Genomic DNA, 15,634 nt, shown 5'->3' with positions numbered 1-15,634 from the left:
AAGTTAGCCATACACATCAGGGAACATAATAATAATTGCTAAAGTTGTTTATAATTAATAATAATTATTGCTCCCTTTTCGCCATTAACATTAGTACTGAATGTTCTGTAGTCTCAGGCGCCTCTAAGCTCTTAAAGGGGATGTCTGGTCATGGGGCATTTTTTTTATACTGATGACCTATCCACAGGATAGGTCATCAGTATATGATCGGTGGGGTCTGACAACCGGACCCCACACCAATCAGCTGTTCCGTCTGCCTCCGGCACTGTAAGTTATGCAGTGGTCGGCGCCGGAAACAGAAAGCTCCGACCACTGTGAAGTGGTCGTGCTGTATAACTGCAGATCTGCTGCTATTCACTTAAGAAGGAGCAGGGCGGCAGTAAACTAGTATGGCCACTATGCAGTCTATGGAGTTTTGTGCTTTCAGCACCAAACTGTGCATAGCTTACCCTGCCGGAGGCAGTCGTGACAGCTGATCAGTGCGGGGTCCTGGTGTCGGACCCCCACCGATCATATACTGATGAGCTTTTATCAGTATGAAAAAATGCCCCATGACCAGACAATCCCTTTAATTCTTGGCCCCTAATACTTCTCCTATGATTATGGTCAGACTCGCAGAAATGTACCCTTATATAAAGAAGAACACACAGCTAGCTTAAAATTAAAATGGCAACAATAAACAATGCCCAAATTATAGTGCCATCTAGTGCCCATATAAAAAAATCCATATAGTGCCAAAATAATAAGTCCATATATTAATCACATCGTTGTACCATATCATGCCTACATAACACCACCTTTCAGCACTTGCATAATATTAATATATTTTCCCAAATAATCTCGCTTGAACGTGTGTAACAGTATTACCAATTCCAACGGAACAAATATCTAGCTATACAATGTCATATTCTATTAATGACAAAATTACAGAATTGAAAAATTATATTATGTTATAATATGTTATTTTAATATAAAACAGTAGTTATAATATGTTATTTTAATTTCAACAGTAGATAAAAGGACTTGCAATATCATTTATATTATATGTTTATCTGATCATCTTTTTATGATTTGTTTCTATATTATTTGAAGTTGAGAATTTACTCTCTTATTGTGACTGTAGGAACTGCAAAGCGTTTCTAAGTCTCAGGGTTGACCTGAGTTGGTCTTGTGATCAGTATATTAGTGCGGCTTATTTGACTGATTGTCTCAGTCAGAGGGCAGTATGAGAAGATTTTACTGCAGAGATGTTCTGTTTTTTCCTTGCGTATATCTGAAATCAGTTTTATAGAGAGGATTCTGAAGGGCATCTTTGCTTCTGGACATAAAAATCACATTTAATGATTTTTGTCACACAGCTGTCACTTGTCTCTAAGTATCTAATCTCCGTCTCATTGTGAATGGTAGTTCACGGTGAAGAGATCACCAAGACATTATAACTTTGAAATGTGAGGTTACTGTGATTGTCTAATGCAATAAAAAAAAATCTTAGCTAACCTTTAAAAAAAAAAAAAAAAAAAAGCTACCGAGCATGCAGCGTGCCATGCTCACCAAAATGTTCGAGGACAATTCACTTTGGGTCTGATTAATTCGAACCGGACATCAGATTCGATTTGGTCCGTACAATTCACCATTTTGGTTTTTATAGCCAAGTATTTAATAAAGGTTATCCAATAGTCAACCCTTCTCTTGATGCTAACGATACGCTTCTTAGCATGTAAGCTACCGAGCATGCAGCGTGCCATGCTCGCCAAAATGTCTGAGGACCCAGTTTTTTCGTCTTCGCCCCACACTGTGATGGTTGGTCATTGCCAGCATCGTCATTATAATCAATGTCTGCAACAATGAGTCTCAACCTCGTCCCTTAGCTGTGCCTGTGAAAACTCCATGTCGCTCTCCACCACCGACTACGGCTCACTCTCCTCCTACTCAAGTCCTAGCTGCTCATCCACCTCCACTTCCACGTGACATCATCCGAGCGGGTCCCCAACAGCCACAGGGCGATGCGCAAGATGTAAAAAAGCTCTTCTTCCTTCATCCCTTGTTCCATCAGTGTGAGCATTTGCTACAATATAAATATCAGGATGATGACATTGTTGATGCCACTGTTGTCCCAGTGCATAATGTAATCATTGACCACTTTACGCTGCTCGTACAGACAGTCCAGCAAATGCAAGGTAAAATTCCAGCAAGTTGGAACGACTCAAATCAAGTGGAGCAAAGGCTGGCAGTTCTGTCGCTGCAAGTGCAGGAGGGCGTTCTTAGCCACATAGTAATGGTTGAAATGCGCAGACACTTTGCTGGACATGGTAAGCACCTTCTGCAAGCCACGATATGTTTTTAAAAAATGTTGCACCACCAAATTTATGACATTTTCCATGAAGGGAGCATGTGTTATATACCCCAAATGCATTCCAGAAACAATATTACTGCCATTGTTGCTGACTACATTGCCCAGTTGGCAGGGAGACACCCTGCTGGAAATTTGCTGCTTTATTCACAACAGCAACTGACCCGCTGTGTGGCTTCTCTTGACCAGGCTTACTAGTTGTAAGACAGCATGGCAGCACTTCAGCTTACACAAACAAAATAAGGGAGGGGGAGTGCAAACAATGATTTGCCCTGTTGCTGTTAGGGATGGGAAGATGTCCATTGAGAAGGACTTGGAGAAGTTGGATAAACGCCTGTGTCGGAACCAGAACTGCACAACCGTGGAGGTGTCACTAGCACCTGGCCTATTTGCGGTGGTGCATTGTCGCCACTGAATGACTTTGGAATGAAGGAGGAAGAGTTGTCAGATTAGGAGTAGCAGGAGGAGACGGGCAAGTAGAAGATGATAATGTTGATGTGATGAGGACAACAAAGACCATTTACTAATTGTAAATGTGGACTTGCTACTAGAACAACAATGGGAAGGAGGAAGACGGTCTTGCTCACATTGCTGGCCAGCTTGATTTTTTCACGTAAGCAGGTAATGCCGCTATATGTGCTCAAGGATAGCCATAGCTCCTACATTTGTGCCTGAATGACTATGGCTTTTTCTCTGCCTGCAGAGTTTGCACAATGCGATGGTTTTGTCAGTTGGCAATGTAAAATTCCCATGCGGGAGATGCCCGCACGAAGCAACCACCAGCAATGCTCATAACAGTGCTACCACCACCACCCGAGCTTGCCCCAGCTCTGACAGCCTTTGAGCCTACATCAGCAGTGGTGTCACTTGTTCTCGTGCTGACCAAAGTAGAAGCAGATCTGCCCCTGGCAGGTTTTGATTTCTTTAGCCATACATCGACTCCAGTCCCTCTTCCTCATATATCATCAGGTTCCCAGGTACTGTCTAACACACAATTATCATCATCATCATCATCATCCCTGCTACTTTTTTCCGACTGTGATATGTCATGAGCTCCTTGTCACCCTTATGATTCCCACCTCTATATTTGCCATGAGTACCACTACCATTATGGCTAAGTGTGCCCCTACCACCACCTACACCACCACCATGGCTACAAGTGCCACTACTACCAACACAGCTATGCATTTAAGTCATGTCTTCCACCTCCACCTAATTCTCCTCCTCAAAGCAGTCCAACCACTGACCACTATATTCCTTAGCACCTCGGGGGCTGCCTTTCAGGAGAAAAGAAAGGGTCCCACTAGGGGTAAGCGAATACACAAATGAGAGTAAAGAAATGCCTCTATGGGCCTGCAAATTAAGTGGAAATGAGAAGGAGGAATGCGCTGAACACTGGCTCAAAGTCACTATGTCAGAGGTAACATACTCCTGCTGCCATGGAGATGATGATGACTAAGTCACCCAGTCCACAATGTCATCCGCTTCCTCCGCAATTAAACGGCTGCCGGAGGCGACGGACAACTGTGGTTTGCTACTACTGGCCGGACAGCTGGTACCAACGGTGTTGCTTCTGCTATTTTTGCTATGGCCACCCACGTTCTTACCGGCGGATAATTTGGCACTGGTGTTTCTTCTTACATTACCCCGACCATTGGCACTCTTTTACCAGACATTTTATTTTTAATTTTTTTAAATTTATATTTTTATTATTTTTCAAAGCATAACATGAACAAAATCAAAAAGTTTACTGTCACATCCACAATATTATCTCAAGTCCATATCATGCAGTAAGTTACAGGCATGTGTTTTTTGCACTAGTACACAAGGTACATTGAAAGCATTAAATGAGATACACTACCGTTCAAAAGTTTGGGGTCACCCAGACAATTTTGTGTTTTCCATGAAATCTCACACTTGTATTTATCAAATGAGTTGCAAAATGACTAGAAAATATAGTCAAGACATTGACAAGGTTAGAAATAATGATTTTTATTTCAAATAATAATTTTCTCCTTCACACTTTGCTTTCGTCAACGAATGCTTCATTTGCAGCAATTACAGCATTGCAGACCTTTGGCATTCTAGCTGTTAATTTGCTGAGGTAATCAGGAGAAATTTCACCCCATGCTTCCAGAAGCCCCTCCCACAAGTTGGATTGGCTTGATGGGCACTTCTTGCGTACCATACGGTCAAGCTGCTCCCACAACAGCTCTATGGGGTTGAGATCTGGTGACTGCGCTGGCCACTCCATTACAGATAGAATACCAGATGCCTGCTTCTTCCCTAAATAGTTTGTGCATAATTTGGAGGTGTGCTTTGGGTCATTGTCCTGTTGGAGGATGAAATTGGCTCCAATTAAGCGCTGTCCATAGGGTATGGCATGGCGTTGCAAAATGGAGTGATAGCCTTCCTTATTCAAAATCCCTTTTACCTTGTACAAATCTCCCACTTTACCAGCACCAAAGCAACCCCAGACCATCACATTACCTCCACCATGCTTGACAGATGGCGTCAGGCACTCTTCCAGCATCTTTTCAGTTGTTCTGCGTCTACAAATGTTCTTCTGTGTGATCCAAATACCACAAACTTCGATTCGTCTGTCCATAACACTTTTTTCCAATCTTCCTCTGTCCAATGTCTGTGTGCTTTTGCCCATATTAATCTTTTCCTTTTATTAGCCAGTCTCAGATATGGCTTTTTCTTTGCCACTCTGCCCTGAAGGCCAGCATCCCGGAGTCGCCTCTTCACTGTAGACGTTGACACTGGCGTTTTGCGGGTACTATTTAATGAAGCTGCCAGTTGAGGACCTGTGAGGCGTCTATTTCTCAAACTAGAGACTCTAATGTACTTGTCTTGTTGCTCAGTTGTGTAGCGGGGCCTCCCACTTCTCTTTCTACTCTGGTTAGAGCCTGTGTGTGCTGTCCTCTGAAGGGAGTAGTACACACCGTTGTAGGAAATCTTCAGTTTCTTGGCAATTTATCGCATGGCATAGCCTTCATTTCTAAGAACAAGAATAGACTGTCGAGTTTCACATGAAAGCTCTCTTTTTCTAGCCATATTGAGAGTTTATTCGAACCCACAAATGTAATGCTCCAGATTCTCAACTAGCTCAAAAGGAAGGTCAGTTTTATAGCTCCTCTAAAACAGCAAAATTGTTTACAGCGGTGCTAACATAATTGCACAAGGGTTTTCAAGTGTTTTCTAATCATCCATTAGCCTTCTAACACAGTTAGCAAACACAATGTACCATTAGAACACTGGAGTGATGGTTGCTGGAAATGGGCCTCTATACACCTATGTAGATATTGCATTAAAAACCAGACGTTTGCAGCTAGAATAGTCATTTAGCACATTAACAATGTATAGAGTGTGTTTCTGATTAATTTGATGTTATCTTCATTGAAAAAAAACTGTGCTTTTCTTTCAAAAATAAGGAAATTTCTAAGTGACCCTAAACTTTTGAACTGTAGTGTACATAAGAGAGAAAGGAGAAGAGAAAAGAAAGAGCGAACAGACAGTTAAAAATCAAAAATTTTGGCTGCAATTTACTAAATCAGAAATGTATCAATGGCATTACATAACTTTACCATCATAGACATCCATGGCCCCCTTAATTACTATAATGACTTTAGTACTATATCCTAGTGCCCTATCGCCAACGGGTAAGAGGAGATTCCAATGTTTGTAACATAAGGAGGAGGTGTTCCTAAGGCGTTGTAATCTGACCATAATACCCAGTTATTTAGGAATTTCCCATATAAATTGGAATGAACCGCTACCATTTTTTCCATGGTGTAATCAAATTGAACGAGATTAATTAACTCAACAATAGTGTCTGAGGATTTCCAAGTCCTGGCTATCAACAGTCTGGCAGCTAAGATGACATGCCCCGTTATGCACCAGGGGAAGGGCTAATTGGATAATGTGAAATAGCGGACAAAAATGCAAAAGTAGCTTTCCAAAAGCTGAATACCAGGGGGAATTCCACCAAACATGCTTATAGTCGCCTGGCATACCGCAATTCCTCCAACATAGGGGAGAGTAGGAAGGATTAAATTTAGCCAGCAGCGCTGGGGTTCTATACCATCTAAGCAATACTTTATGCGCTATTTCTCTATGACTATCACCCTTAGAAATCTTTGAGGCCCAATTCATTGCCGAGTACCATTCTGGTAAAGTGATAGACAGATTCAATTCTGTTTCCCATTTAAGCAAATACCCTGGTTTACTTAAGGTCTGAGGTCTGGAAACAGTAGAATAAAACCTTGAAATGCACTTCGAATTAGGCACAGCAGAGTTAAATGCCAAAACAGACCAGACATTTTATTTTTAAATGAGGCACCACTGAGCCTACGTTGGTTATTCTGACCACAAGGCCAATAGTTATAAAGAAAATAATTTAGAAGTTACAGAGTCTATCTACTAAAAGTGCACTGTATTGTTCCTTGTTCCTGCTGTTATTGTTGGCTAAGTTTTATGCAGCACAATAAGTAAAATTTGGGGGTACTATTAGCAATTAGAAATACAGTATATGCAAAACAATGAATGACGTCACTTCCTTGATGTCGGTTTCAGAAAGCAGTGGCACGCTATCAGCAGCAGAATTAATATTATTGAAGAAGATTTGTGAATGTTGTGATGAAGATGAGTTATTCACAAGTTAATGTAAGAATTGTATAGCTGCAGCAGCACTCACTCACAGCAATAGCTGCCTATCTAACTAACACACTAACACTGACTGACTCTTATCTCTCCCTAAAATTGATCTTTCTATCAAATTATTGTTGTTAATCTAATTATATATTCTCTTCACTATGAAACACTTTTACTGACACTAATCCACTATCTATCTCTATTCTCTGTATTACTATCTTTAACACTCTGTCTGACGTCCTTTCCCTTCTATCTCTCTCCCCACAAAGCAGCAATTCCTTGTTGGGCTGTTTAAAGTAGCTACGACACATATGACTGTCATCTATTGAGCCATCAGTGTTCCACACCTATACCCCTCATGATTGGTTGTGCTAGAGGGAGGGCTGCCTGCAAGGCATTATGGAGAAGCCCACCAGGCCGCCTCCTCCTAAGGTCATGGGATCTTCTTCTCTGTCTTCTTGTCTTATTCTGATCTGTAAAATGGTGGCTGCCATTTTAAACGATTAGTGCGGGACGAATCCCAAACGTTTCAGAGTTAATTCACTCATTTCTTATATATACCCTTGCTTTTTATGTATCTGGACATGTTTATGAAGTGCAAGGAAAATATTGCATTTATGTGGTACTTATACACTGGAGTTATACATGCTGGGGAAGACCTGGTGATTGATGACAAACACATAGTTTGGTTTGTTTGCAGCAGTAGATAAATGCATAAATATTTTTATGTTAAGTGGTGGTAATGAGATTCTAAAATTGATTTATTACTTAGTTTACTTAAAAAATGCCTGAAACTAAGTACTTTCATTTTCATTGCATTTACATTAATAAGTTAATTTAAATATTCCCCATGAAGGCAGCAAACTTTCATATGGTTATTATAATGTATACGTTGTATTATGGGTTTCGCTATTTCCCAAACTGGCAACACACCATCCCCTGCCCTTTATCTAATAATTTGCCAAAATACACATATGAACTCATATGCCGTTTAACCCCTTTAGGACGGGGCCAATATTGGCCTTGAGGATAGAACTATTTCTTGATTTTCCTCCCGTCACTCAGAACTTTTTTATTTTTTGTTCAACGTAGCTATATGACATTTTGTTTTTTTGCAGACTGAGTTGTAGTTTATGTAGGAGCCATTTTTTTACATTATCATTTAATTCATATTAATTTTAATTTTGTTGAAAATGCTGTTCCGCTGCAGTTTTGATACTTTTTTTTTTTTTTTGTTCTTACAGCATAAACTGATAATCATAAATGATGCTATAAATTTGTTATGCAGGTTGTTACAGTCGAGACGATACCAAATATTTGTATATTATTTGATTTTTTTTTGGACTTATTTAATAAAGTGTATTTATTTTAAAATAATGCACATTTGTGTGTATTTTTTATTGTTTTTTTTATTATTTAACATTACTTTATTTTTTTTAATTAAATGTACTTTTCTTTTTAATCCCATAGGGGAAATTGTAAATCACATTTTTATTGTTTAACTATAATTTACTGGCATCACATTAGCCTGTGTGTTGACAGTACACAGGGAGTTGTTAGCTTATACTGTACCTAAGGCCTCATGCACACGACCGTAGCCATGTGCACGGCCATGATTTTCGGGTCGGCCGGCAACGGATTGTCAGCCGCAAGCCACCCGCAAATCGCGGGCAATGCACATGGCCGCGGCCATTATTTTCAATGAACCCGGACCGTAGAAGACGGCCGTAATAAGACATGTCCGTTCTTTCTGCGGTTTGGGCTCCCGGGCCATGCACGGACCGTAAAAACTACGGTCGTGTACATGGCCCCATAGAAATGAATGGGGACGCAATTCTCCCGTGGATTTTCGGGGGAATTGCGGCCGCAAAAGCAGTTTCGTGTGCATGGGGCCTAAGTATGCCCTAACAACAGGAAATATGGTCAGACAGCCCTGGAGTCCTTTAATGGACCCTGTGATGTCTGCACATTGAAGGTATGTTCCACGATCAAAGGGGGTTCCCCCCTTGCTCTTTCCTTTTGAATGACATAATCAATGTTCATCACTGAATTCAAGGGGTTAATGGCAGTTTAATCTCCGCCGTTAGAGCAGGGCTGCGGCTGTATGTTACCGCTGTTGCCCCGGTGCTGATCGCACAGGCGCATGTGCTGTGCCCGTGTGATAAGGATGATGAGTATGCTCATCATGATGTGGCAATGTCCTGCTGCTCATGATGAGCATACTCGTCATGTGTCGGCAAGCAGTTAATACCAGAATATCTGGTGTTTACCTCCAATACAGCAAGCTAAATTCCAGCTTTTCTAAATGATGTTTATTGTCTTATTTTTTGGTATATATTATTTATAGTATAATGGTACTGAGTGTACCATGTGACCATGATGTCTAAGGAGCCCTCAGCCCTGCCCATCCAAAGCTGGTGCTGGTGTCACGTCACATAAAGAATTAAAACATTTATGAGGCAATGGGGGTCCTATGGGCCAACCAGGCTTAGGGGCCCAGTCGCAACCCCAATATGCCACTGCCCGGAAAAAAAAACCATCAAATCTATATATCCAATATCTATCTGCATAATAAATATCTATCTATCTATCTATCTATCTATCTATCTATCTATCTATCTATCTATCTATCTATCTATCTATCTATCTATCTATCTATCTATCTATCTATCTATCTATCTATATATTAAATATCTATCACCTATCTATTTATCTATGTATGTATATCTCTATTTATCCACATTGTATATATCTATATATCGTGTTGACTTCTTTTGTTTCAAGTTTAGTTGTGTTTTCATTTCATTACAAATGGCTGAATACAAACTGTTTATGTTATTGTATGCCCTTCCTTTGCGATGTTTTATTTGGAAAGTGTCATTTACATCATTGCTATATAGCTAGTCCTTAATATTTCACATTACTGTCTGCATCATTGGTCATCAAATCATTAGACTTGTGGATACGTTCAAAGTATATAAAAACTCTTATAACTTGAAATTAAAGGCTATGTACACCTTTGAAATCAATTAAAAAAAAAAAATTTGTGCATCAGTGTGATTGATGCAACTTCCTAAATACATTTTACTAAAAATTATTTTTACTTTTTGAGATACAGCTGCTTTGTATTCTGTATAGGGAGCAGCTGTATTGTTCGCTAAGACCTGAATCCATCAGGTCAGCGGGACTGGCGGGTTCAGTGAACGTGGGTCTTGTGTGTCAGAGTGACGCAGGACCCGCTGACACTGCACCCGTCAATCCTGCTGACCTGACGGATACAGGTTTCAGCGAAAAAATAACAAAGTAATCAAGGCAGTGATTGTTATAGGAGCAAAGTTTACTAGATCTATATTTTAATATTAAAACTATATATAGACACTATATAGACACATACTTTATATACTTTTATCCTTAATTAACGCAGACTGGTGTTTCATATCTACTTCTCAGGTCTTCAAAAAAGATGATTCTTGAAACTAAGTATGAGATGGCTACTTAATTACTGAAAATACCAAGTATGAGATGGGTACACGTGTCGGAGATCTAACCACTTTGGAAGGTACGTTTGGAGGCTCTTCTACATCTTGCACATCCAACAAATATCTATCCAATTATCCTTCCAAGTAAAATGAATGCTGCTTGCTTCTTTCTTAGAAGCTTGCTGTTCTGTAATGATGCTGTAAATATTCATTTAGATAAAACATGATGTACAATTACATTGCAGCTGTCCTAATGGCCTTTGATGTGCAGCACTGTGTTTAACAAATGCTTAAATGTTTCCTCCTGTAGAAGATCTCTCAGTTCTACTGGGAAAGATATACACGTTAGATAAAAGTCCAATGAAAACAGCAAACACTTGAGTGAAATTTGGACACAAGGGATGTTTCCTAGCAGTGAACATTTTCTACAGACTGGCCAAATAGTGGATTAGACATATTTGTATTGTTTTACTGTTTCTTAGGCCTCATTTACACGAGCGTAATATACGCACGTGCGACGCGCGTGCTTTTCACGCGTGTCGTACGCACCTATATTACTCTATGGGGCAGTGCAGACGATGCATGAATTTTGCGCAGCGCGAGTGCGTTGCGTAAAACTCACGAAATGTTCTAAAATTCTGAGTTTTTCGCGCATCACGCACCCATTGAAGTCAATGGGTGTGTGAAAACCACAAAGGTCGCACGGAAGCACTTCCGTGCGAACTGCGTGATTCGCGCAAGAGCTGTCAAACTGAATGTAAACAGAAAAGCACCACGTGCTTTTCTGTTTACAAACATCCGAACGGAGTGTCTTACACATGAGCGAACCGACCTTTACCGGGTTCGGCCGAACTCGTTTTGACCGAACCCGGCAGGAGACAGTCACTGTGCAGGGTGCTGAAAGAGTTAAACTGGTTCAGCACCCTGGACAGTGACTTCCGATTCCAATATATGTGAACGTGTAAAAAAAAAAAAAAAGTTCTGACTTACCGATAACTCCCGGCTTCTTCCTCCAGTCTGACCTCCCGGGATGACAATTCAGTCCAAGTGACAGCTGCAGCCAATCACAAGCCAAGCACAGGCTGCTGCGGTCACATGGACTGCCGCGTCATCCAGGGAGGTGGGGCCAGATGTCAAGAGAGGCGCGTCACCAAGGACGCGTCACCAAGGCAACGGCCGAGAAGTTCTCGGTAAGTACGAACCTCTTTTTTTTTAAACAGGTTACTCGATATGGTGATCGGAATTCACTGTTGAGGGTGCTGAAAGAGTTACTGCCGATCAGTTAACTCTTTCAGCACCATGGACAGTGACTGACGTCGACTAGCCTCATCTCTATGATGGCGGCTGCGCGAAAATCACGCAGCCGTGCATCATACACGGATGACACACGGAGCTGTCAAGTTCCTTTTGCGCACGCAAAATGCTGCATTTTTTGCGCGCGCAAAACGCACACGCTCGTGTAAATGAGGCCTTAGACTAAGGACTGTTTATGGGTGCCCTGGTTGTGAATGAATGATGATTTTATAAAAAACTGGGAGGCGATTTGGAATAGTTTACATCTCATACATATACAGCTGCATTGGCTTTCAACAATGGAGAAGGCAGTGTATAATGTCTATGGGGTGTCTGCTGTTCCGACAGTTTTTTTTCTTTACTGTTAAAAACTATAAAAATAAAATAGATATATTTTGTACTTAATTAAAATGAAACAAAACAACATGAAAAGTTCTTGTTTTCTGATTGTGCTCTTTCTTATTCTATTTTCTTTACATTTTCATGAAGGCTGCCATCTTGCTTGTGCTTTTGAAACAGCAGTTCCAGATATTTCTAGGCACCTGGACATAAGAAAACGATTTATTGTCCTCCACGGGAGAGTGTTGTGAGCATGCCCTGTGACATATGTAGAGATCACTATGTAAGGGGGTGGGGAGCAGTTGATCTGTCCCTGTCATCCATCCAAAATTAAAAGAAAAAAATGCTGGAAATAGATCACACTGTATGTAATGAATCTATATAATATATGAGTTTCACTTTTTGAATTGAATTAGTGAAATAAATTAACTTTTTGATGCTATTCGAATTCATTGAGAAGGACTAGGTAGTATACAACCAGGTCTGTGAAAGTACTGCCGTGGAAATCCCACGCGTGTCGCTGATCAAACATGCAGCTTTCTCATCTTCCTTACTAGGATATGCCATGACTTCCTGATCAGTGGGGGGCCCGACTGCTGGGACCCACGCCAATTCTTAGAATAAAGCAGCCACAACCCTATTTAAGGTCGGACCCACATGAATATACCTTCACTACTTATGATGAGGATACCCCTTTAACACCACAGAATAATTGTTTACAATTCATCTGTATATAAAGGAAATTTCTTTCATTATTCCATTACTAAATGACTCAGCTACTCATTAGTGTGTCTTGTTGTAATTAAGCTTTAGTTGCATTTCTGAACAGAACTGCTTATACTATATTCTTCAGATACATGTATAAACACTAGTAGTCATAATGTGAAGCTCTTGCCTAAAACTAACCAATTGGAATCCAGCTTCGTTTTTTACCACAAAATGTAAGAAGCAGTTTTTACACTGTACTAGTTTTTATACATGAGGACCCCGTGGAATTGATTCTGGGAGCCCACTATACAGCTACATACATATATTAGGTCAGGTTCACATCTGAGCTTCAGATTTAGTCAAAAATGGTGGTGAAAATAGAGCAAAACCTGTTTTTTTTATTTCAATGCACCATTTAGGTGGTACATATAATTTATTGATTAACCTGTATTTTTACTTTTTTTTACGGTATGCACCGTGATGTATAAGTAAATGAAGAACTTTATTCTATAGAACATTACGGTCCCGGTGATATAGAATATATCTAGTTTATTTCATAATTTACTACGGTACTTTTCAATCAGGGTTGTAACTAGAGTCCTATGGACCCCAGGGCAAATTTTGATACTCTCATCCCCTCCTGTCTCCTCCCACCCCTGCTTGTTGCTCGGATGTACTGGCCTTTCTCTAGTCTTAAAGAGAAGGTGTCATGTTTTTTTTAAATTATTATTATTATTATTATTATTATTATTATTATTATTATATTGCTTTTAATATGATATTAACATACATTTTATTTATTTGTGTTCTCATATTCTACTTTTTACTGTGTTCTTACTTTTACTTCTCTATGGGGGCTGCCATTTTTTTTTTCATCTCTGTATATGTCGATTAACGACACATACATACAGAGATCCTATACGACACATACAACCCCATAGAGAATGCGAACGGAGCCGTTCCATTTTCAGAAGCGTGCGCCGCTCCTACACAGATCAAAATGAAGCTCGTTCGTAGAGCGAAATCCGGCGCCATTTTCATGTGGACCTGAAGCCACTGCCAGACAGTAAGATGACGACTTCCGGCCACGGCTTCCGGCCATATGTTCAAAGAAGCGAAGGAGCAAGGAAGAGGAGCGTAGACCAGCGGAGGCGGCGGCAGGAGCAGGTAATTGATGTTCGTGTATGATGTGTATATTATGTTTGTGTATGATGTGTGTATTATGTGCGTGTATGTTCGTGTGATACTGTCTGCTGAGCCCTGTATTTAATCCTCCTACACTGTGCAGTCGCTCAGAAAATGTCTGCACACAGTGTAGGAGGTTTGAAGACATTCAAACCCCTCCTTCTCCTGGCACTAGCCAGAAGAAGGGAGAGGGGATTGTGTGAGGACACTAGAGGAGAGTGTGTCCACCCCAAATTTGCAGCATAAATCAATGAGGTTGCTTTACCACAGTGACCATGCTACAATTGTGGGAACTGCTCCCTCTAGTGGCCATTACATAGAAATGTTATAAATTAGAAACTAATTTATAATATTCCGTGACTTGTGAAAAAATTAAAACAATGTGTAATCACTTAAATACTAATTGTTTAACTGAAAAAGATAATAATATTTTCAAGCGAAACATTCCATTTAAAGACAACATAGCTATAAGAACATTTTCTTTATATGATAATATACCACTAAAATTATGAAATAATACTACTACTACCACCATTATCACCATACTGAACAAAACCCATTATACCAAGGCTAATATTATTAATGATAGCACTATACAAGAGACAATCAATAATGCAATAGTGTTACTGAATAATGATTGGATGGAGGCCAAGTTTTGTGAACAGCTCAGGGCCTATGGTACACTTATCTGTCACTGCATATAGTAACTGAGTAATATCACCATACTGTTACGGAATACCACCTCAACACCTTTATCATAAATTACCACCACACAGTGACTGACTAGTACCACCATACTATTACTGAATAATACCACCACACCATGACCAAACATTACAACCACATAATGACTGAAAAATACCACAATACTGGTACTGAATAATACTTCCACACCATGACCACATATTACCACCACATATTTACTGAATATTACCACCATACTGTTACTGTATAATACCTCCACACCATGACCACATATTACCACCACATATTGACTAAATATTACTACCATACTGTTACTGAATAATACCACCATATTATGACCACATATTAACACCACATAGTGACTGCATAATACCACCATACTGTAACTAAATAATACTGCCACACCATTACACATATTACTATTACATAGTGTCTGTATAAAACCAACATGCTGTTACTGAATAATATCTCCACATCATGATCACACATTACCACCATATAGTGACTGAATAATATCATCGTACTGTTACTGAATAATATCTCCACACCATTATCACACATTACCACCATATAGTGACTGAATAATACCACAATACTGTTACTGTTACATTACTGCCACACCATTACACATATTACTATCACATGTCTGAATAGTGCCACCATACTGTTACTGAATAATACCTAAACACCATGACCACATATCACCAGCACATTGTAACTGAATAATACCGCCACACTATGACCAGGGCCATATTTGTAGTTGGTGCTGCCCCAGGCACTTTTAGTGCTGACACCCCCGATAACGCAACTTTTCCGCCGCAAAAATCGCAACATGTTCTATTTGTTGCATGTTTTACCTCTCTCCAATGAATTCAATGGGGAAAACCTGCAACAGAAAACCCACAATCCCGCAGAAAAA

The sequence above is a fragment of the Rhinoderma darwinii genome, chromosome 2 (assembly GCF_050947455.1).
Source record: "Rhinoderma darwinii isolate aRhiDar2 chromosome 2, aRhiDar2.hap1, whole genome shotgun sequence".
In the NCBI taxonomy this organism is placed as follows: Eukaryota; Metazoa; Chordata; class Amphibia; order Anura; family Rhinodermatidae; genus Rhinoderma; species Rhinoderma darwinii.
Note: the sequence above shows the minus strand (reverse complement) of the source record.